Source organism: Athene noctua, chromosome 2, assembly GCF_965140245.1.
Source record: "Athene noctua chromosome 2, bAthNoc1.hap1.1, whole genome shotgun sequence".
Classification (NCBI taxonomy): Eukaryota; Metazoa; Chordata; class Aves; order Strigiformes; family Strigidae; genus Athene; species Athene noctua.
In genome coordinates, this window is record NC_134038.1 from 142,661,770 (window position 1) to 142,683,771 (window position 22,002).

Below are 22,002 nucleotides of genomic sequence, written 5' to 3' on the forward strand. Positions count from 1 at the left end.
ATTTCATGACTCATGCATTCCTTCCAATCATATTATTCATCACTCCTTTTCATGAAGGCAAGAAATTATAAATGATTACCATCTTGATTTGTCTGAGCACAGAAAAAAATATCTTTAGAATCAATGGACAACTCCACTCAATAGATCAGCTACTTATTCAAAATACGTTTCACTGAAAACGCAGAATATGGCTTCAGATGTGCCTGTAGTTTTACTAATTGTTCTAAGAATGTATTGCATGCACGTGTATACAATAAAATCTCTCTCTAAGAAAGAGTCTTAAGAGTAGTACTATAGATTATAGGTGATTAAAGAGAAGCAAAAGATAATTTTTTCAGGTTGTTACCAAAATACGCTTCTCACTCATAAGTTATTTTACATTCACTTCCAGGTAGCAGAGGTATTTATTGAGAATAAATAGGCATAGCAAGGCAAATAAAACTCTTTATAAATTAGAGTGAAAATGTTAAGCAAAGAGATCGCTTAGACATACTATGGCATGGAGTTGCATAGTACAGAAACAAAACCAGTTCTGTACATAAACTGAAAAAAAAAATTATCTAGTCAAATAATTGCAACAATTTCATTTGTTGGCTGCAAATTAGGGGAAATTTAAAAGAAAAGCTTATACATCAATTTTCTAGATTCCTCTCAATATCAATAGGTACTATAATTCCAGAGCATTTGCTTCCTGTTTACCTGAATCCACAAATTTTAAGAATTTAATGTTAAAGCTTATTGTACAAAAGTTAAATTTTGCAGTATTAATCTAAAACCTCCCAACTTTTTTATCAAAATGTCAGAATTAACACAAATGTGATAAAATGAGACAATCCCAGATCCCTATGGTCAACTGAAACACGGCAGTTACACACACGAAAGAATATAAACAACGAAACAAGGTAGAATAACAAAGCTCTTTGCATTTGATATTTTTCCTGGTTTTGCAGCCACTATAAGGGACGGTTTTTTATGTTTGTTGATCCTCACAAGAGAGTAAGGAACATTAAATCCAGCTATAAGCATATGTCAAATTCAAGAGCCTGAGATAAAGAAAATAGTCTAAAAATAGTGTTTACTAAATATACTGCTGTAAGAGAATATATTCATCAACTTCAGTGCCACTATCAGCTTGTCGTAGGTTACACTCAAATGTTTACAATAGCAGAATCTCAGTTAAAAGGAAAAAGATATTTCAGTAGAGACAAGTCACCATACTAGGCACAGCCTTCTTCACTGAGCTTCTTGCATCTTCACTGTACTGCTGACAAGATGTTTGAGGTTCTTTCTGATAGGTATCTTAATGTATACAGTAAGATATTATACCTACATGTGGCAGGATAGGAGTGTGCTGCTGGTATTCCACAAGTGTGCTAACTTCATGCAAATAAGGGGAAGTTACACTAGCAAAACTGTTTTTTAGCTTCTCTCAGCATTGGAGACAGAATAAAGAAGTATGCATGAACAAGACTAAGCTATTCTTACCACCACTTTGCTACTAAGCTGCATCCGAGGTAGATGTGTATTGCTAGTATAAATAAACTGGTGAAGTGCTCCTGACGTAGACCTAATTCAAAATATATTTCAGCGAGACAGAGAATCATCAAAAACTTTCGGGATTTGAGGTAGATGAGCAATAAGGTACGTTTCTGAAGTTCCTAGTCATCTTCTTTCAGGTGCTACTCATTTCCTGCCATTAATGTTCATTAAAAAACCCACAAAATATTGCTTAAACTTTATATAATATTCATACCATTACTGAAGTGTAACTAGTTATTGTAATTTTCACAAGGACTTTTTTCACTCTCTGAAAAATAGGAGGCATTTCCTCTCCAGGAAGTATCATGATATGCAGACAGTTTATGTCAGGGGACTTTATGAAAATCATATAGAAGAAAAGAGAAGGGGAGATATTGTAAAACCAAAAAAAAATTAGATTGCAGTTTACACTATGAACATCTGAGAACCCATGCTTTGCATAAAAATATGAAACAATGAAAAGAGTGTAAATAGAAAAGATACATGAGTGCAGTTGCTAATAAAGCTGCTTACTGTTAAAAGGCTTTCCTAGAACAGGCTGCTGGGGTTCAACATTAAAGTTAAAATTCACAACTAACCATGAGAATGTTTAACCATGCAGCCATAATATCTTCTGATGTTCTTTCAGATAAAAAAGTAACATCTTTCATACAGTGAAAGATATGTATCATATATAAATGTACAAATATGTTGTAAGGAAGAGGATGCTTTAACATGTCATGGTTTGGGCTCAGAGGGCAACAGCGTACCATGCAGCCACTCACTCCCCCCTTCAGCGCTGAGAAGGGGAAAATAAGCAAAGATGACGCTCACTCCCCCTTTTGTCCCCAGCATTGACAAGAAAAGCAAAACATCCAGGAAATTGAGATAAGGATATAGAGGGATGATCTCATCCTTTAAGGCACAGGCAAAGGACAAGCTCATTGTGTGAAGAAAAAAACAACATAAATTTAATGCAGAAACTAACAACAACACGTAACAGACAGAGCAGGACTGTGAGAAGCATTACCACTTCTTGAAAACATCTTCCCCCATCCTTCCCTTCTTCCCGGACTCATCTCTGCCCCAGTATCTCTACCACCTTCCCGCCAGTGGCACAGGGAGCAAGGAATGGGATGTGCAGTCAGTCCTGCCACTTCTTCCACCTTGGTGAACTTCTGGCATTCCTCCCCTGTTCCAGCATGGTCCCTCTCTCACAGGAGACAGTCCTCCACAAACCAGCTCTGACACGGGCCACTCCCATGGGTGTGTGGGTCACCCCTGCATGTTGCAGTCCTCCCAACACCAAACTACAGCAGCAGGGGCTTCTTCCCATGGGGTCCCGGCCTCCTTTGGGCACAGACACATGTCCCGGTGTGAGGCCCCACACAGGCTCCAAATCAGTATCTGCTCCACTGTGGACCCCCATGGGTGGCAGGGGGTGGCTCTGCCATATCAGCAAGGTGGGAAAGGGGAGTCCCTGCTCTCGCACAGCTCCCTTCTTCTCCTCCTTCCTTCCACTGGCCTCGGAGTTTACACAGATGTCCTCCTCACCACTCCTCCCCACAACTCCTCCCAGGTTCTCCTTCTTAAATACATTATCATGGAGTGCAGCTAACCGGCCCAGCCTTGGTGCAAAGGTGGGTCTGACTTGGAGCCAGAAGAGCTCCGAGAAGCTTCTCACAGGGGGCCACCACTGTAGCCCCATCCCCTGCTACCAAAAAACCCCTGCCACTCACTCAAACCAGGACATAATAATATAATAGGGTGATTCAACACTGCTATTGGTGTTGGACACTACACACTCAGGTGTCCAACACAAAAAATCTCGTGCTTCTCAATAACCCACTGTTGCTACCAACATTATGCCCATAAGTTCCTATCATCATACTATTGGTTTCCATGATTACACTATTTCTTCTCAAATTCACATCTTTGTTCAGCTCCTGTCTCCCAGTGGGATCCTTCGTTCAAGTCAGGAACAACTGCTTACTCCTTTTTGACCATGCTATAGAGTGCAATCCAAGACCTAGTGTGGCTGTACCTTTTTCCCCTTGCAAACATCCTCTTTCTAGGCAGTGTTCCAAAGATTTTTCTGTGAAACATACAGAATTTCTACTAGCTTGAGATTTTTTGTTTTGTTTTGTTTTTTTTTTTAGCTGAGGTCTTAATATGATCCATATTTTACATGAACTTATATTTTAGAAAATGTTTTTCATAATTTCTTTTTAAAACATCATGCTTTCATCACTGTCAGCTCTGAGCAATCTTACTTCCTTTAACACAGACTTCCAAAAGGCATTGCAAAGCAGTTTCCCTACAAAGTGAAACAGAACTTAAACACTTATTTTACAAAGCCAATGTATGTGTTTGGTTACAAATACTGGAGTATTTCTCTAGTACTTCCTTCAAAGGACTTTTTTTAATACTTGTAAAGTTTGATTTGAGAGAGTGCTGATCCCTATTCTGTAAAGCAAGCTAGCGTCATTAGGATGACAAAATCAAGTCTTATTGTGGCAAGAAGAAACATCATTTAGTGTCAACAACACACTGCTATTGATTTGAACTCCTCCTTGCCTCACGGGTGAAATAACAAGCTCCTGCACACAGACTCTCTAAGCATACCAATAGAGGAGAGAGGCAAGAAAAATACTAAAAATGGCTGTATTAAAGATACAACAGGAAATATATGACTCATGAGATGTAAATTCTTTTATCTGCATGGAATAAATTGAAGAAGAGCTTAATATGGCTTCTGCGATTTCTATGGAGTTAGATTAGAACAGAAATACACCTACCAATAATACACCAGATTTAGGCTTCCCAACCAGCATCTCCTAACTGTTCAGCACCCTCTGTGAAACAAGCCAGCTTCATTTTCATTATCGTATACGAGACTATTCAAGTTTTTAAAATGACACCTTATTTTAGCATCCCGTTGGTTGACCGTTTCAGTGTAAGATGGGGGACGCATACAGCGTCCTTTCACACTACTGGCAAGATCTCTTTAAAAGAGAGCTAAGAAACAGTCTGTCAACATGGATAGGTTCACTTTTTTCTATTTCTAAACAACAGGCTGCAATTTTCAGAAAAAAAAAAATACATACCTTTCTTCTTAAAAGATTCAAAAAAGCATAAAACCATAGCCATGCAACGTCAATATAAATACCACTTTGCACATTAATAGTTCTTTTTCTAGAACTTAAAGTTATGCCTTTAAGCAAATTTGCAAACCAAAAAAGTATAGTGAGATGAAATACTACTTATGTTGCCTAATTGCACCCAAAATTTAAGCTAATTTCAAACACTTTTGTAGCACCGAAGTTAGCATGCTAGAATTCCACAGTCCAGCTCTTAAAACGTGAACAAAATAATATACAAGGCATAAAAAAATCTTTCAAGATAACTTATTTTTAAAAATACTGAAGCGTAGGGAACAAAGCTATTTTCATACCACATCCAGAAAATGGATGAGGTGTGAAAGAAATCTCTTGTTTAATATGACCTTTGGCTGTACTTTCACTTGTCATCATTATGAAGTAGCTACTTTCGGTGCCAACACATAAGCTGCGTTATATTACCCTATAACAGTAGTAGCACATCTTTCAGGAAGTGTTTCATACTCGAGAAACTGGTGGCAGAATGCACTGACAGCACTTACCTTTGTAACTGCTTATAATAGGTCTTATTCAACAATAAGACCTCATTTACCCAAGGAAATAAGAGTGACTACTAAATTCCATAGAGCATGTCACATAAACTAGTATATGTTGAGGAACTCCCTTGGAGTTCTCAGCTTCAGTGAAAACATTCAAATAAGGAGAAATGTAAATTTCAGATTGGAACTCTGCCCCAAATAATAATATTCAGAGCTTTGTTAATGTGCACAGACCAAAAGTACTGCATGGTTGAGATCTGCAACATAATTGACTTTTCTTAATGTATGTAATTAAGAAAATATTTCTGAAAAGCAAATGTATTTGAAATTCAAATAAGATTAATAGAACAAATAAGACAAATTTACGTTTTATACAATAGTAGCAAGCTGAAGAATAAAAATCAGTAGCTATCATCATCTGAAGCTGTTCATCTAACACCGTAGAGAGAAAAACCATTGATACATACTGTACACACATTTTTATCCGTGTATATAAATCAAAGGAAACAGCTTCCTTTAAGGCAAGCATATGAAGATACTAAAGCAAGATACAAATTAAATATTCATACATTCAATATTTCAAAATAAGGAATTTGGATATACACATGCATAATTTAAGTTCTATAGTGAAACCTGTCTACAGAGGCCATTTCTACTGTATTTCAACAGCACTGAAACTTGAAATGTACAATGCAGCCTTTCCATGCTGTGTTAAAACTTTAAAGTATATAGTAATTCATTTCAAGCACTAAACCTAGAATAAAGGCCACGTTGTGCACACGGCACTTTTGCAGAGGAACTGCTGCTTTGCCCTATTCATTACAGCTCTGAAACAGGGCTGTCAGTCACAGTGCTCTCCTGCAAGGTGGCTTCTGACTGCCCAACGAGTTACTCACTGGGACCTGAGGTGAAATAGGCAACTTCAGGTAAGAGGCTCATTGGTCCTGAAAAAAACATCAGTCAGAATTGACTCCGAGTCAAATTCTGATCCCAGACACACCGTAGAGCTGGTGCTCGTACATGAAGCCCAAAATTGAAGCCTAAAATTGGCGCCTTATGCTGCTTTTGTACATTCACTCAAGTCTCTCTGGAGTAAAAGATGAGATTTCAAGCCTTTTTAACTGGCAAAAGAAAGCAACACAAAAACGGGCTTCACAACAGTATGTTGTGCACTAGGAATGATGCTTTGTGATCACAGAATAGTTTACACACAACACAGACGCGTTAAATTTTTTGAGCTTATAAATTCCTATGTATGCAAAAAAAAACTGGGGGAAAAAAACCAACCTACTACCCAACTTCCCCCTCCACATGTATCTTCCTCTTCTGCATATGTCTAGAGATACAACCATTCCTCCCCATATATTTAAAACCTTGCCACTAAAAAGGAACTCTCCATATGAGTTATTAATGTGAATATATTATTTTCTTATTAAAAGTTAAATGTATTAGTTCAAATATCAAGAGTCTCACTTAAAAAACATCCATTTTATTGGGACAAAAAATATCTCAAGTTAACTTTAAGAATAATTGAAGGATACTTATTAAGGGGGAAATAGAACTATTCTGTTTCTACATGTTTTAAAGTAAATATTTATCTTTGCTCCTTAAAGGTCACTCATTTCATCTTGACACATCGATGAAATAACAGAAGCAAAAGCTAAATAAGTAGAAAAGTGATATTAAGCAATATAAAGCTAAACAAAATTAGTATCTACATGGTAAATTACTTCACTGAAAACCATCTATGGATTCTGCAAAGAATATACTTTTGCCTTAGAGCTAGTACTTTAATTTTCAAGAACCAAGAAAAAAAAATCAAAACTAGTCAGTAACAATGCAGCGTCGAAAAGCAATAAACTCAAAATTAAGTTATAAATAATTTAAAGCATGTCATGAAGATGTATTAATAATTCATCAGATAAATAATTTACTAAATAATCAAATAAATAAATAATGAAATACATAAATAAATCAGCAAATAAATAATTCTGCAAAATAACCTAAACAATAAGTCACTAAAACAAATGACAAACCTACAAAACTACAATGATTTTCTAAATTCTGATAGTTTTAAATAAACAAATGTATATAAACTAGATCAATCTTTGGTGAATAGAGAAATATTTTTCACTGCTATTGGTAAATTCCTGATTACGCTGCACAAGGATACAATTTCAGATTTTACAAGAGTGCAGTTTTTCCCTAGTAAATTATTAACATGATTGCTACAATACATCCTGCTCTGTATTTTACATGTAATCCCTTTATGTAGCTCATTTTTCCCCCCCGAAAATGAAAATCTCTTTACATGATTCTTAATTCACTACTTTTTTTTCTGGGTGCAGTACTTACAATACTGCAATAGTCTTCCTGGTGGTTCTCTTACTGTCTTCTGCAAACCTTCAGAAGTTTTGCTGCAGGGGGAAAACAAGTAGAATAACCTTAATTATTACAGATGGTATCTCATTCATTAGCGGATGACAACATTTTATTTGAAAGCACAAGAAAAGCTGTTTTGTAATTCTACAAAGCAACTTAATGTGAAACAACCATTACAGTCTGCAGACTACCGAAAGTTTTTAGAAGTCTTTGGTGGAATGAGTTCAAGCAGACTGAGGCCTGTTTCTTGTATTTAAGCTGACACACAATCTGTGCAAACTGGCACTAATTCAGATGTAAAGACAAACCACGAGAAGGACAAAATACTTGGCTGACATCTAATGTTATCCTTGATTTTGGAAGTTCATAGTCCTTGAAAGAATACAGTGAGATCATTTAATATCCACTATCTAAGTACATTCACAATTTAATTAGAACATTGCATTCCAAAGCCAACATTGGTACCACAAAGGTCAAAATCCACTCATCTCCTGAATCAATTTTCATTCTCCATTTATTTTAATAAATAACATTGACAATCACCATAGTTTTCTTCAAAGTGGTATTCTGTAAATATAGCAGCTATATAAAGAAATGCGCCAGAAATGTAATCATGTTATCAATTTTTATCCATTCTGTCAAAACAGTTTATTTGCTTTCTTCCATAACACACATTACAGGAAAGAGTGAGACATGGTTTTATAAACTATGCTCCTGAAACAGATTCTTGATCTCTGTACAGGACTGTAAAACTGAATGAATACATCAAATTTGAGGTTATATATTGTATATATGCATGGGTTTTTGCTACTTGGTTCAAAGGAAATCAGTATGCAGTGTTGTTTCCACAGGTAAGATCTCAAATGGTTGGTGGTGTTGCTGTATTTCAGTATTTAAAAGCATAAAGCGTGATTTACTCTTAAAACTACCTGGGCACATTATATTTAACAAGTCTCAAATTCTCTTTAGGGATTATAATAAGGAAACACTTTGCTTAATCATAAATTTTATATTTATCTTGGCTAAACACCCTCCTTTGGATGGACTGCCATGTTTTGTCAAGAAAAATCAACACAGTGGAAACGAAGTACTTGTTCTGTCGTGTGGTCATTCAAAAGAGTATGTAGAAGTAATGTAAATGTGCACTAGCACTGCTGATAATTTCACGCTCATATACACTCATTTCAGTTTGCTTTAAAAAGGACTATTCCTCCTGGCTAAATATAGTCATCATGAAAAAGCATACCTCCCCCCTTTGAACTAATAACACTGCAAGCCCCAAAACACAAGAGTACAAAAAACTTCTATATTTTAAGGACTCTGAAGCACTTTCTCCTCACAATGCATGTTTCTGAAATGGGACATATGAGACTGGATTTTTCGCTAAGGTATTCTCTTTCAGTGCCCAGATTTCTGTCTGAGAACGACAATTAATTCCCACACAACATTTGCAAATCTCATCCACCTCCAAAACAAATCATACATATCCCAAATCCCTTTTTTAAAAGTAATGGATCCTTTTAAAAGCAGTATATACCATCACACTTTAGAAGATGTTGAGGATTATTGGGACATACAATGGCTCAGGAATGATCCTGAGGTTCTGGAAACTGACCTTCACTAGGAAGTACCACTCAGTCATAGTGCATCTTCATTCACCTGCAGCTTGGCAGCCTCTAGTAGCAAAGTGATTTTTCACCAATGAGTACAGCTAAAACTGTAATTACAGTCAACAATGTCTTAAAAGCACATTTTTCTTCCTTTTAAAATTTACTTAGTTTTTAATTACTTCCCTGTTTAATTTCGGCTTCTCATCTATAGTTACAGAACTGACCTTCTCACACAACTATTTCTAAGTTAAGAGGGTCATAATTCCATGCTCAAATAGACATGTAAATCATTTAATGAAAGGACACAAAACAGCCAGTGACCTGAGATACAGCCACCTTTCTGTCTCTTGCAATCAAACACAAATTGCATCCTATACAAGCGGTAAAGGGGGCAGAAACTGAATGTGACTCTATTCCTCCCTTTTGTCAGCTGGTCCTTTCACACTCCAAACCTCAAATGTAGTATAGGTGCCTTTAGTCAACAAATCATGCAAAAGATTGGTCAACAGAAGGCTAAAGCAAAAGGCAGTGTCCTTCAGGTGTACTTCACGGAGCAAGAATACCAGAAATTGAGTAATTGTGCGTGTTCTGTACTCTGCCTAGTCTGAGTGCCACAATAAGGCCACCTTGCTGGTACTCAAGTTAATTTGGGTGATAATGCATGGAACTGGATTGTACCACATACCCAAGAAAAAAATTCAAATATTTACAATGGCAAAATTATAAATAAGGCTCACATTAAAAAGTACTGAGCAAGATCATCTATTCTCTACCTTTTGATACTGCCACCATCAGAAATTTTCTTAGTTTGCAGGTACAAATCAGATCAAAAGAAACCACATACTGCTGCTTCTCCCCTTTGGAAACTCATGAACACAGGAACCAGAGGAAATTTTAGAGACTATGATACAATTTCAAAATTTAGGACAGGATTTTTTTTTTTTTTTTTTAAATGTTCAGGAGTAAACACAGGGGAAAAGAGAAAGGCTGGACTGGACAGACATGCTTAACCAAATTATAGGTAATGTAGGGTGCTGACCACTATATTCTGACACATTTCAAGGATTTTTTGAATTGTTATGAGTTACATAGAATATTTTGCATTATCAATAAAAAAAACCCCCAAACTGCAATGGATTATTATCCATTTATATCCATAATTTTTATCCATATTTTATATCCATTGTTTTATTATTTATAATTTTAATCCATAATTATTATTAATTGATTATTATATTCAGGAACTTTAATAATATGTAAATCCTTTCCAGGACAGAAGCCTCATTCCTCTGTCACACCTCCCTCCTTCTCTTTATTACAATTGATCAATTAAATTAAACTCACCTCACATAGATATTTTTGTTACTCAGTACATTACTTTTTAATAAAGTTTAATATATCGTTAATTTTTTTCATAAAAAGCAAAAAAGTGCTTGTTATACATATTGTTAAGTCTAACTAAAACCTGTAAATGTAGCCAAGTCTTAAAACCAGTTATAGGATAATTTTGAGTATGTTCCTGGTAAGAACTTTGGGTATTTCTTGAATAACTTTTAAACCAGCTTCTTCCAATTGTCTCTTAGTAAAAAATAAATTTTAAAATATTAAAACTTAGAGTAAAATGTTAAATCTCAAACTACTGAATCAACTGCTACCAATACAACGCATAGCTCACTTGACTGTTATGACCCATGTTTCCTAGTTGATTTTTAGATAAAAACAAGCAGATTACTAGCAAAGGTTTATCTCAAATTCCCATATGAACAGCATGCCACATTAAATATATGCAAATCAACCTCTTATTCCTCTAGTTTTTTTGAGCTGACAACTCATATGACCTGAAGCCATGGTTAACGATTACAATTATTTGACTTTCATATTTATACAATCAGTCATCAGATATGCATGTTAATTGATTTTAACAGATAGTTTTGTATTCTAATGATCAACAGTAAGCGTACATTTTACCAACCTCTTGATTTATAAGAAAATAAGTTATATTAGTTTTCACAATTAACCCTTCATTGTATTGATCTGCAGTATTCACTGTGGACTGCTCCATGAAATATTAACCTGAAAATACTCCAAACTATAGGATCTTTATTTTGGTAGCAAAATTTGATTTTCCAATTAAACACACTCTTCTATTGTGTTTTAAAAACACAATTACTACCCTATTTAAACACTGCATTGTCTATTAATTAGAAATGATGAAACTTAATGCTTAAATAAATGGACTGGGAAAAAAATGAATTTACAGCTACTTCATACTCACATTTTATTACTTAAAGGTTTTTTCTCTTTTTCAAAGAACCTTAGTCATGCACTTCTCGATTCTAATAAGCCCTCAAATGTCATATACATGAAAGAGTACAACCCTGCTCTCGAGTTAATATACTTAAGGTCAAAGCACTCCTCTGTTGCCATCACAAAACGTACTACTGAATCAATTACATTTTTTACATGGCTGAAAATTTACTCTTTGCAATTACATTTTTTTATTTCAGATGCCCTATTTATTGAACTATCAAACACAAAATTGCAAACTGAACAGATCTGCACATGAAGTTATACAGTGTGCCGTCATCATCTTACATGGTGGCTGTTCTTTAAGGATATTCACATAAAAAAGAGTGGATATTGCATCTTACTCTCTAGTAAGTTCATGTTCTCTCTCTAGAAAGTTCATATCATGTCTTATTCCATAGAAGGGCTCTCCCAATTTAGGCCTTCGTTGTTGTTATTGGACGAAAGGCTTATGCTCCAATTTTGGTAAAGCGAGAACTGCCGAATCTCTTTTTCTGTATTTTAACACCAATACAGATACTTAAATTTCTTCAAAATACAGAATTTTTCTACTTTCTATAAGTAATTGAATGAGGTGCTGAGTCTACATATCTTTTAACCAGGTGAGTGTCGTATGCTCCAAGTACTGTTACTGTTCTCTTTTTGGCTGTCTGCTCCAATTAATTTCAAGTGAAATTTATCCATTATGAGATTTTGAGATATATTCTCCAGAACAAAAAGCAGCATAGAGACATTAGAGCACTCATCTAGATATATAATGCTGATTCAAGTTCCTATACTGTATCACAGACAGAAGAAACTTAAAGGAATGTTACCACAATCACGAACAAGCACTCTAACCTCTAAAGCACTGTTTAGTGGACTTTTTTGATTTTTAAGAGGTCTTGATTTCACACTGAACATAATGAAAAAGGTATTGAACATATGACAGGATTCTGATGATTTCTTAATAGTTATTTTTCTTAAACTAAAGTCTGGCATCATGGCAAATACTGATAATGCAAATAAATTCTCTTCAATCTTTCCCTTACTGGGAAACACCTTCTTGATCTTCAACAGATCTTGATTTCATCCTGAACATAATGAGAAAGTCTGGGGGTCTGCAGAAAGAGGAAATCCATCCCACCCTAATCACCAGTACAGTTTTAAAATCACAGATATCAACATGGAAAGACCCTGGTTTCTTTTGTACAATGCAGTGCTATGAGTTAATCACCTTGAAGACTATAAGGTTTATACTTTTCTAGCCAAGGCTGACCTTAAGATAAATGGAAGGGTGAAGTAAACATCTTAAAAAATTACATGTGAAACTCCAATAGAAATGACAAGTAGAATAGGAAATAATGGGTAAGACAAATACACTGAAAAGAAGATCTACGTATATACTTCCTGTGTAAAGATCTAATAAACTTAGAAAACAGATTTAAATCCTAATTTCTAAAAATGCCTGATATCCTCCACTTCTCTTTAAACTTGACAGTGTTAAAAATTACAGACCTGGTCATGCAAGCTATGGTGAAAAACAAGTAAAATTTATCTGCATAAGTATGGGCTGACTGAGCCAAAGCAGTCCTACTCTGACTCAGAAATATAGCACATTCATTTAAGTTCGCATTAATACCAACATTTTCACAAGATGCCTGAACTTAGATTAAGGTGGAAACAGAAAAAGAAAGTACTGTTTACAACTCACTATTTTAAAAAAATATGTTAACTGCTCATCATCAAAATCAATGATTAGAAGTAGCATATGACTAACAATACTCAGTATATTTTTTAAAAACCCAAAGGAAACAAAAAGTAGAAAGCAACTGGTGACATCTTCTGATGACAACTTTTATGTAAAGCATTGCAACTACAATAAATTCCACAATTAAAAGTTCAATTAAGGTTATGAGTAGAAAGAAGATAATTAAAATGCATTGTGGGAACTCAGAAAGTAGTATATCCAGAAAATGTCCAGCTGTAAAACAAGCATTATGAGTGCAGTGATAGCATGCCACCATCCAGACCGCTATGGCCAGTTTGGATCACTGAGGCTCTTACGGGGATCACAACAGAGGGAAAAAAAAAATCCAGAAGCTTGATACGAGTGTCTTAGTATTCAACTATCACTGCGTAATCTGAGTCAAAAAGGAAGTTGACATCCATGAAATACAGAAAACCATTTACTATACTGGCTCTGTTGCACAGCAAGATATTCTTTTGCACTATTTTACACATAAGAAAGAAACACAGAAATGGATAATAAGTTTAATACAACTAGGTAGGTAAGTTTAACTATCTGTATCCAAAGGTGACCCAATGTGATTAGAAATCATCAAGGATAATTTTCCATTGTCCTTGATGTAGAAAGTATAGCCTTTATGATGTTAACTCCATACCAAAAACATTTAACTCATTGTATAACCTCAATAAAGGAAAAATACATTATCTATCAGCTGGATCAGTTCCATACAGTCATATAAACTCCAGCAAACGTGTAAGGCATGGAAAGAAAATATCAAAAAAGGAAAACAAGAGGAGGACACAAGACATATTTCTTGTTTTGATGACAAAATTATCTAAGCCCACACATAGGTCATCTAAAAGTGATAAAAAACACATTAATAGAACCTCAAAGCATCAGTTTATGAAATGGAAAACCTTATACCACCTTCAGGATGTTTTATTTCTACTAACAGCGGTAACATTTGCGCTCCCTAAATCTCACTAAATTAATGACCGAACAAGTTCATTATGCCTGCATTAAATTACATCTTTGAATTAAGTTTGAACATCCAGAAAGTCACCATTGCAATGGTGGCTAAGTTTCACTGGATTTACTAAGAAACAAATTAGTAAGAATGGCAATAGCTCGCTTACATAAAACTGGCCCACTACTTTGATGCTCCCTGTCTACAGCACAGTGGCACACGAATACTGCATAAGCAATCAAATGCCTCTACTGTCATGAAGACTCCTTCTGAGATAGCCAGGGTCACTGGGAGAACTATTGCTCATGGCATCCAAATGGACAAAACACAGAAACTTCACTGCTAAAAAAAACAAAAGGCTTCAGAGTTTCTCTTGGAATGAATATTTCTCTTGGAATATTTCACACAGAATCATCAAGTTAGTGAATGCAAACCACAGCAGAAAACTGCTGCAAATTTCAACGCTGTTAGTGGATAGATGAATTTAGGGAAGAGGATGTAAGCATCATCAACGTAGGATAAAATTGCTGGGTTTTATTTTAAACATGCTTAAACTCAACGTTTTAACTTAAATATTTAAGAATGATTTTAGTCTGTATGTTTTACATCTATTGCCACCTGAAGCTGGCGATCCAAATGTCTAGAATAGCACACTTGGAACGCTGAGTTATATTAACATCATACTAACTATAGCAGTTTAATTTCAACAAATTTCTCTGGGTTTTTGCATATCACTGAATAAATGACTCTGGAATTAGCTTACTTTTCTTGGAGGCATTATACGAGATTATTTCTTAGTCTCCTCCTCTTTGATTTAGTACACCTCTTAAGATAATTTATTAATGTTTTGGATATCTCATTCATCATCCATTATTACTGGTGTCATAAATTAGAAGAATGGAACAAAGCACTGGACTATACACTTTTTCCATATTCATCAATAAAATAGCCACCTCTGTTAGCAACCACTGTACAAAAGAAGTTGGTTTATCCACTAGAGTGAGACCAGGAGCACTTTTTAAATTCAAATATCCAAACAGATCATTAGATTTATAGTATATTATGTTATTAGTGAAGTAAAAATCAGACCTTCACCTTTAAATGTAAAAGGATAGAAAGACCAGGTCTACAAAAGACAAAAGCACCTGTCACATATTGTTAGATCCTGTAAGTTACTCAGACAAATTAGAAGGCTGATGAATACTATTCTTATAGGAAAAAAAATAGATTAATCGTTGAAAATGCTGTAATTTTGCCAGCATACTATAAAACAGTAAAGGGGAAGAAAGATTCAACTAACAGAAACCTAAATGGCAACATTTAAGTCTGTGATACTATTTCTCAGAAGACAAGTTACCTAAGTAACTTAGTACCTAGTAGGAAAAACAAAGTTCCTTGCCATCACTTTTTCTTTTTTTTTTTTTTTTTTGTAATTAAGAAAACCTAAACACAAAGGACACTGGAAAAGACAATTGTGAAGATTTCAGAAGCTTTTCAAGATAATGATCATCAATGGGAATCCTATAGGTAGTAAATTACATAGCAGTTACTATGCTATATAAAGTACCTGAAGGAAGACAGAATTAATGTTATTATGAGAACATTAACTACTGACTTAACAAGACCATTATGCCTGCATTAAATTATATCTCTGAATTGTTTGGATATCCAAATATTCAATTTTTGTTATTTTAGGCAAAGACTCAGTTGATATATTTTGTACACATTCACTGTTTACACTCCTTTAACTAAATCTCTCATTAAATCAAATTAATATTTTGCATGATATAATGGTACTGCACTCACCTCTTTTCTGTTACATGAAAAAGTTTGAGCAGGTTTAGTAATTCATTAATGGAATCAGGTACAGAATTTAAGTTCTTATAATAGAAGAAAAGGATTCCACATTAAGTTCTTATAATAGAAGGATTCCACATGTTAGATTTAAATTGGGTAAAATGCTTGATTAGCAACTGTGTACTTAATTTCTACATGGGGGACAAATAGTTGCTATTTTTTCTTCTTTATGCATTACATATTAGGTGTTTCAGTTTCCAGTGTGAGCTGAAAACAACAAAATAACTTTTTCCAACTAAATAAAACCTCTTTTATTGTGCCACCTCTAAATCAGGACCCTTGTTATTTTCCATACAGAACCTTCACTATCTATGGTAATTGATGATTAACTAAACATACCTGTACCAATGCTTTTTAAAGCTAATTCAATTAAAAGCATATATATATATATAGATGCATTATCCCCTTTACTGTGTTTAGAATTATTAATGTAATCGTTTGATGAACTATGTATGACACTTCCTATAGTTACAATTACCAGTGGAAAAGAAAAATAAGTATGTGATCCTCAGCTTTTGTTCGTCTCCAGTTTTGGCGATGATCACGATACCTGTTATTCAATCTACACAGGCAGCACACAGTCAAAAAGAACCTTGTCATTACCTGACTAAAAATAGGTAGTACCCTCCTTGGACCAAGGTGCGTGTAGTTTGAGGATTGACACAAAGCCAATTCCTCCTCTACTTGAGAGCAGCCATTCATGCTCTCACTTTCATCTCCATTTCACTTTGTATAAAAATGTGCATTGTCAGGGATACACTGAGACTTACTCTTTTCTCTGTCAATTACGGTATCCACCCATCATATAGGTCACCTGAATTCCATTTGTAGCCTCAGTGAATTTCTAATTTATACAACTGGAAACTTTATATTAGACAGGAGACTGTAAGCATGTCATACCCAAAATTTCCAGCAGCGGTCTAGGGGGTAACAGGTACAAGATAATTCCCCGGTGCAAAAAGGTCTTTATTAAACCTGATCTCCCATGACCAATGGGAGTGCTCCAGCAACTGAGGTAGCCAAAAAATTAAAGTGGTGGCAATGGCACCACCATTCCGTCATGCTAGATTTTTGTTGACTTAGTGTTTCCAAACCATCTGAGATTTTTTCTCTTCCTAGTCTTTTTGTTCACCGAGTGGAAAACTTGTGTCTGCGTGGAGTTGTTCACAGAGCCTCAAATCAAGGAACATGCACTGCTGATTTTCCAAAGAACAACTCCAATATATTAACCTTGGGATGCATGTAAGATTTATCTTTTCCTTATCCTAAAGAGATTATTTTCTTACCTAAAACGTTACAAAACCCCAGTGGAGGGTATTCAGAATTACCCAATCTTCATTATTTTCTAGGTAAATAAGCAGTAACCTGTTCTCTATTCTGATTACATAGTTTCACTTGTTAATAACAGATTTCAACATTAATGGACTGTGTGGAAGTATGGAAAAATCATGGAAATAATGCTTTAGCTTACCTCATATGGAATCTGGAATACAGGAGGCAAATTTCCTCAAATAATTATGCCAGCATAACTTTCCTTTAACTTTTGTTACCTAATTATCATAACTTTCAGGCCTGCTGAAAATGTCATCAATGAACGATAAACTGCACAGTGAATAGACACCGACCACTGAGAAGTAAATGAAGATAACATTTGTTTGGGTAGAACACAGAATAGAAATTTTTTAAAAACCTCAATGCAATCTTGAATTCATTAATCTTCTCTCTTTTTTTTTAACCTTATTTTCATTAAAGGTTCTTTAAGACACAATATCCTGTTGTCTTTTAACATCAGAGATCCAGAAGGCTTCAGATGTTTATATACCTGATAGGATCAGTATTCATAGATGTTGATTCTTATGGTGGTTTTAAGGGACACCACTGTTCTCTAATCACTGAAATTGCATGAAATTTAAACCTCTGCTTCTCAGCAACATCCTTTTAAAGACTAAAAGCCTTTTGAGTACCTATTCTCAGACAGACACATATTTTTAAGCCCCATGTATTAGAACGTTCATTCATGTAGTTGATCAGAAGCACAGGTGGACCTGGAAATACCTAACACGTTTATCAGTGGGGAAAAAAAGGCCAACCAGGACATTTGAAATCCAGAGACTACAAAGGAGTGGTTAAATGCAGAAGAACTGAGGAGACAGCATTCTGAAGCAAGCAGACAGATAGCAGCGGAGGGCAGAAGTTGATACCATCAGGACTGAAGATAAGCCCTTCCATATGGGACTGTGATACTCATTTCCTCAACACAATTACCACTAGTAAAGAAGTTTACTACAGCTACATGACTTAACAACTGTTAAACCAATACTGTTAAATTCAGAATCCACTAGAAACATACTACAAATTGTCGCAAAGAAATAGGGCTTGTTTACTCCTCATTACAATGTCACTGAGTCAAAGAGTTTATCTTAAACAACAAAAGCCTGACAGAAGAAAACGCTGCCAGCTCTGTCAGACTGCTGGAAAAGAAAGTCAAGGCTCAAATGATTGCGTTGATCTTTGACTGAAACTGTGAAACAAGTCAGTTTCTTCAAAGCCAAACATAACACCGCAGCCAACAGTAAAGAATCCTTTCGGGTTTTTCCACACAATGAATTTTTTGATGTCAGAAATTCTGGATACTTTTAATCACACTAAAAACGTGTTAGCAACGCAAATGTGAATGACCTAGGCCCATAAACAACCACAGGACTGTTTTTTTTCCCAACTAATCTTATTTTTTTCTTCTCTCACCTAAATTCCAGCACCAAGACTTCTTATTAACATGTACTTTAAGGTTTTAAACAGCTTTTAACCAATTTTTTTTTTCTTTCTAAAGCTGAACAATTGTTCAAATCTGTTCACTGAATAAATTCCAAAGTATTCATATTTTATTAGTCACGTGGCAACTGGATTGCTACCCACAAGATTTCAAGACAAAACACTTAACTGACACAGATCAGAATCTAAAATTCATCCCATTTAAAGACTAACAGCCTTAAGAGACATTATTTCATGGTCTTAACTCAAATAAACGTAATTACAAATACCATATTTTCTGTTCAGAAATTATCTTTATTCATCCTTCCTGAACTCCTGATTCTCTGCATCACCTCTAAGGTCCTACATAATTCTGCCCATCCTTACTTCACAGTTCTAATTAAAAAAAAAAAAAAGCCTACATTCACTAAATCCTTTTCAATGTATCTTCCAGGGTAATTTTACAGTATATTTATAAATTTCTGCTGCTACTCATCAAAAATCAGATTCATCAATAACTGCTTTTTAATTTTAGGTATGACTTTATGTGAAACAAATTTTTAACTCATACCGAGTAAACTAAGGTTAACATACTGCAGATGCCATAACCACTACAGAAGAGTAACAGCAGAAATAAACAGTTCATGATGAGAAACAGAGCCAGAAGCAATGGATAGACAATAGTTTAACTTCACCGATTGGTGCACACCCTCTCACCTCCAGTAAATTTATCTTGATTATAACTATATTGGTCAGTTCAAGTTTGTCTAGCTGCAGGTCCTTCCACCACTGAAGTCAACAGTGAATTCAGTCAGGACTTACAAGTATGAACAAATTTTTCTTTCCTGGAACAAATCTTAAGCATGCTGAAGTCCGTATCTTCAATATTTGACTTCACAAACTAAGTGTTTAATCAGCAAGTATCCAGAAAGTAATGCATTATTTCACTTAGCCATACCAGCACCTTACTATCCATTTTACATAAGAATTCATAACAATAACAAGCGTATTGTTTGACGTGCGGCAAAAACATATGGGCAACCAAGAGATATTTCCTCTGACCCTGATCAGATCAATTAATTTCTGTAACAGACACAAATGCCTTCAGAACAGCAAAGCAAGACAACACAAATCCTCTCAAATGCTAGAAAAAGCCAAAGAATATATGCAGTATGTGAACTAGGTTTAAAAAATGAACTGCATTGAAGTAATTCTCTATACTACTGTTAAATCTGTTCCCAGTAAGGTTCAGTAAGGTAAGCTGTTTTCAGTAAGGCAGTACTTCACAGTAAACCAATTTCATGAAACCATCATGCTTGCGAGAAAGAGATGGCATAGGCTACCTATACAGAGTGCTTACCATTACTAATAGCCACTTCTTTAAATGTCCCACTACCTTATATTTCCACACACAATGCAAGTAATACTTACTAAAAAAAGAAAATAGCTTAACTAATGAATATCAGTTAAAGCCCCAAATCTAAATATGAAGCCAAGTCAACCATAAACAGCAGGGGTAATGTAGATGTAAATTTTATACCCTATCCCAATTTTCTGTACTTTTACTAATGCAAAACACATCAACTTAGAAAATGCATTCTAAAGTTCTTTAACATTTTTTATTATGAGGGATTACCTTCAGGATCGAAAGAGGTGCATTATGAATACAAACTTCACATAATCTAAAACATAAAAAGGAATCTGCTGCACCTCTGTCCTCCAGTCACATGACAAGATAACATGAAGACAACATACATCACTCAAGGATTACCAACACAGTTGTGCGTTTAATTATTAGTCTGGGTCACCATTCAAAGCCACCCTCCTTTATTCCACATGCTGAACTAGAGATTCCTCAAACAAAAATTCCCAATTCATTGACATATTGCTGATCACTTAAGAGAGTGAGCTGAAGAACTAAAACTAAGATACAAACTAAAAGTTCTTAATAAATCCAAGTCTAATTTACATTTACTCCTACATATTTCAAAGCTTTGTTGTGCTCTCACAGTCCAAGTCTAAGAATGAACCATTTCACTAGCTGTAATACAAGACCAGCTGCCATAACACTGTCATTATCCACAAATCAGTCACTGAGGGTAGCAAAACTTTAGTAAATGCGATCCACCTATACAACTGCAGGAAACCTCTGATGGACTGAGGCAGCACTAACAGCATGGTGGAAGAAAGCTCATGTGGCAAGCTATCACAGAACAGTTTTGTCCAGCTTTTTTCCCCATATCTGCACATTCCAATGCTGTTCTAGGAATGACAGCTGTTCTCTGTCCAGAATGCTTCAGATACCTTCTTAGGATCAAGATGCGCTGAAAGCAAAGAGATCATTTGCTTATAATACCATGCATATATGTAAGGTTTATATATCCAATTACAATTCTAAAATGCTTGTATGTATACACAGCAACTTTTACACTAATTAAACATTAAGAATCTCCCAGTACCTACTATGATAAAAAAGAAACAAAAGCCAAATCTTTTTTTTTTTTTTAATTCATTAGAGAATTAAGAGAACAGGTGCTACTTGAAAATTCATTTCATGAACTGTCATAACCAAGACATAGTGGGTGACTCAAGAATGTGTGTCAAGATCCACCACAGCTGAATGGTCAAAGATGTGTGACACCATGCACAAGTATTTCAATCAATGAATGAGAACAGTTTTCCTTAGTCTGTAATACATTATCAATTGTCCTTACACATGCCTTACTGATCATTAAAAAGTGTACAGAGAAAAATCAAAGCAAAAAGAGAATTCAGCTTTGCGCAGAGCATGATCAGGGGACAACCAGCCAAACAAAATGAAGGTGATTGGTCTAAGCAATGTAGAGGTCATTACCTAAGACTTCCATTGCTTCCAGTCAACAGACTGGGACTAAATTCAGATGTAGCCATACCCATTCAGTACAGTGTTGGTTTTTATTTGCTTGTTTCTGGTGACAGGCATCTCCTTTTACATTCCCTGCCAAATGTCACTTGGCAGGATTTGACAATGTGTACAAGAGGGCAAAAACTGAGCAACCCCTCATGGTTACCAGTCACTCTGCACTGTATTTCTGCAGAAGGGCATTTCAAATGAAGGTTTAATTGGGCAGAGGGAAACAAAAGTACAGCTTTAATCTCACCTCATCACTGACATTCCCTCTAGACCTAGAGCAGATAGATCTCTGCCATTCCATCATCAACATACATCTGGATCACTAATAAG

General features: G+C 35.2%; 1 protein-coding gene across 5 annotated transcripts in view; it reads right to left on the minus strand.

Annotated features, from left to right (window-relative positions):
• TBC1D5 (TBC1 domain family member 5) overlaps window positions 1–22,002 on the minus strand; it is a 327,916-nt gene that overhangs the window by 293,876 nt on the left and 12,038 nt on the right. For 3 of the 5 annotated variants that reach the window (XM_074900506.1, XM_074900500.1, XM_074900502.1), the window contains exon 2: window positions 7,532–7,593. The exons of the other annotated variants lie outside the window; for them this stretch is intronic. The gene's annotated coding sequence lies outside the window, so the exon portion shown is untranslated. The remainder of the gene's footprint in view (window positions 1–7,531; window positions 7,594–22,002) is intronic. 5 annotated transcript variants of the gene reach the window in all.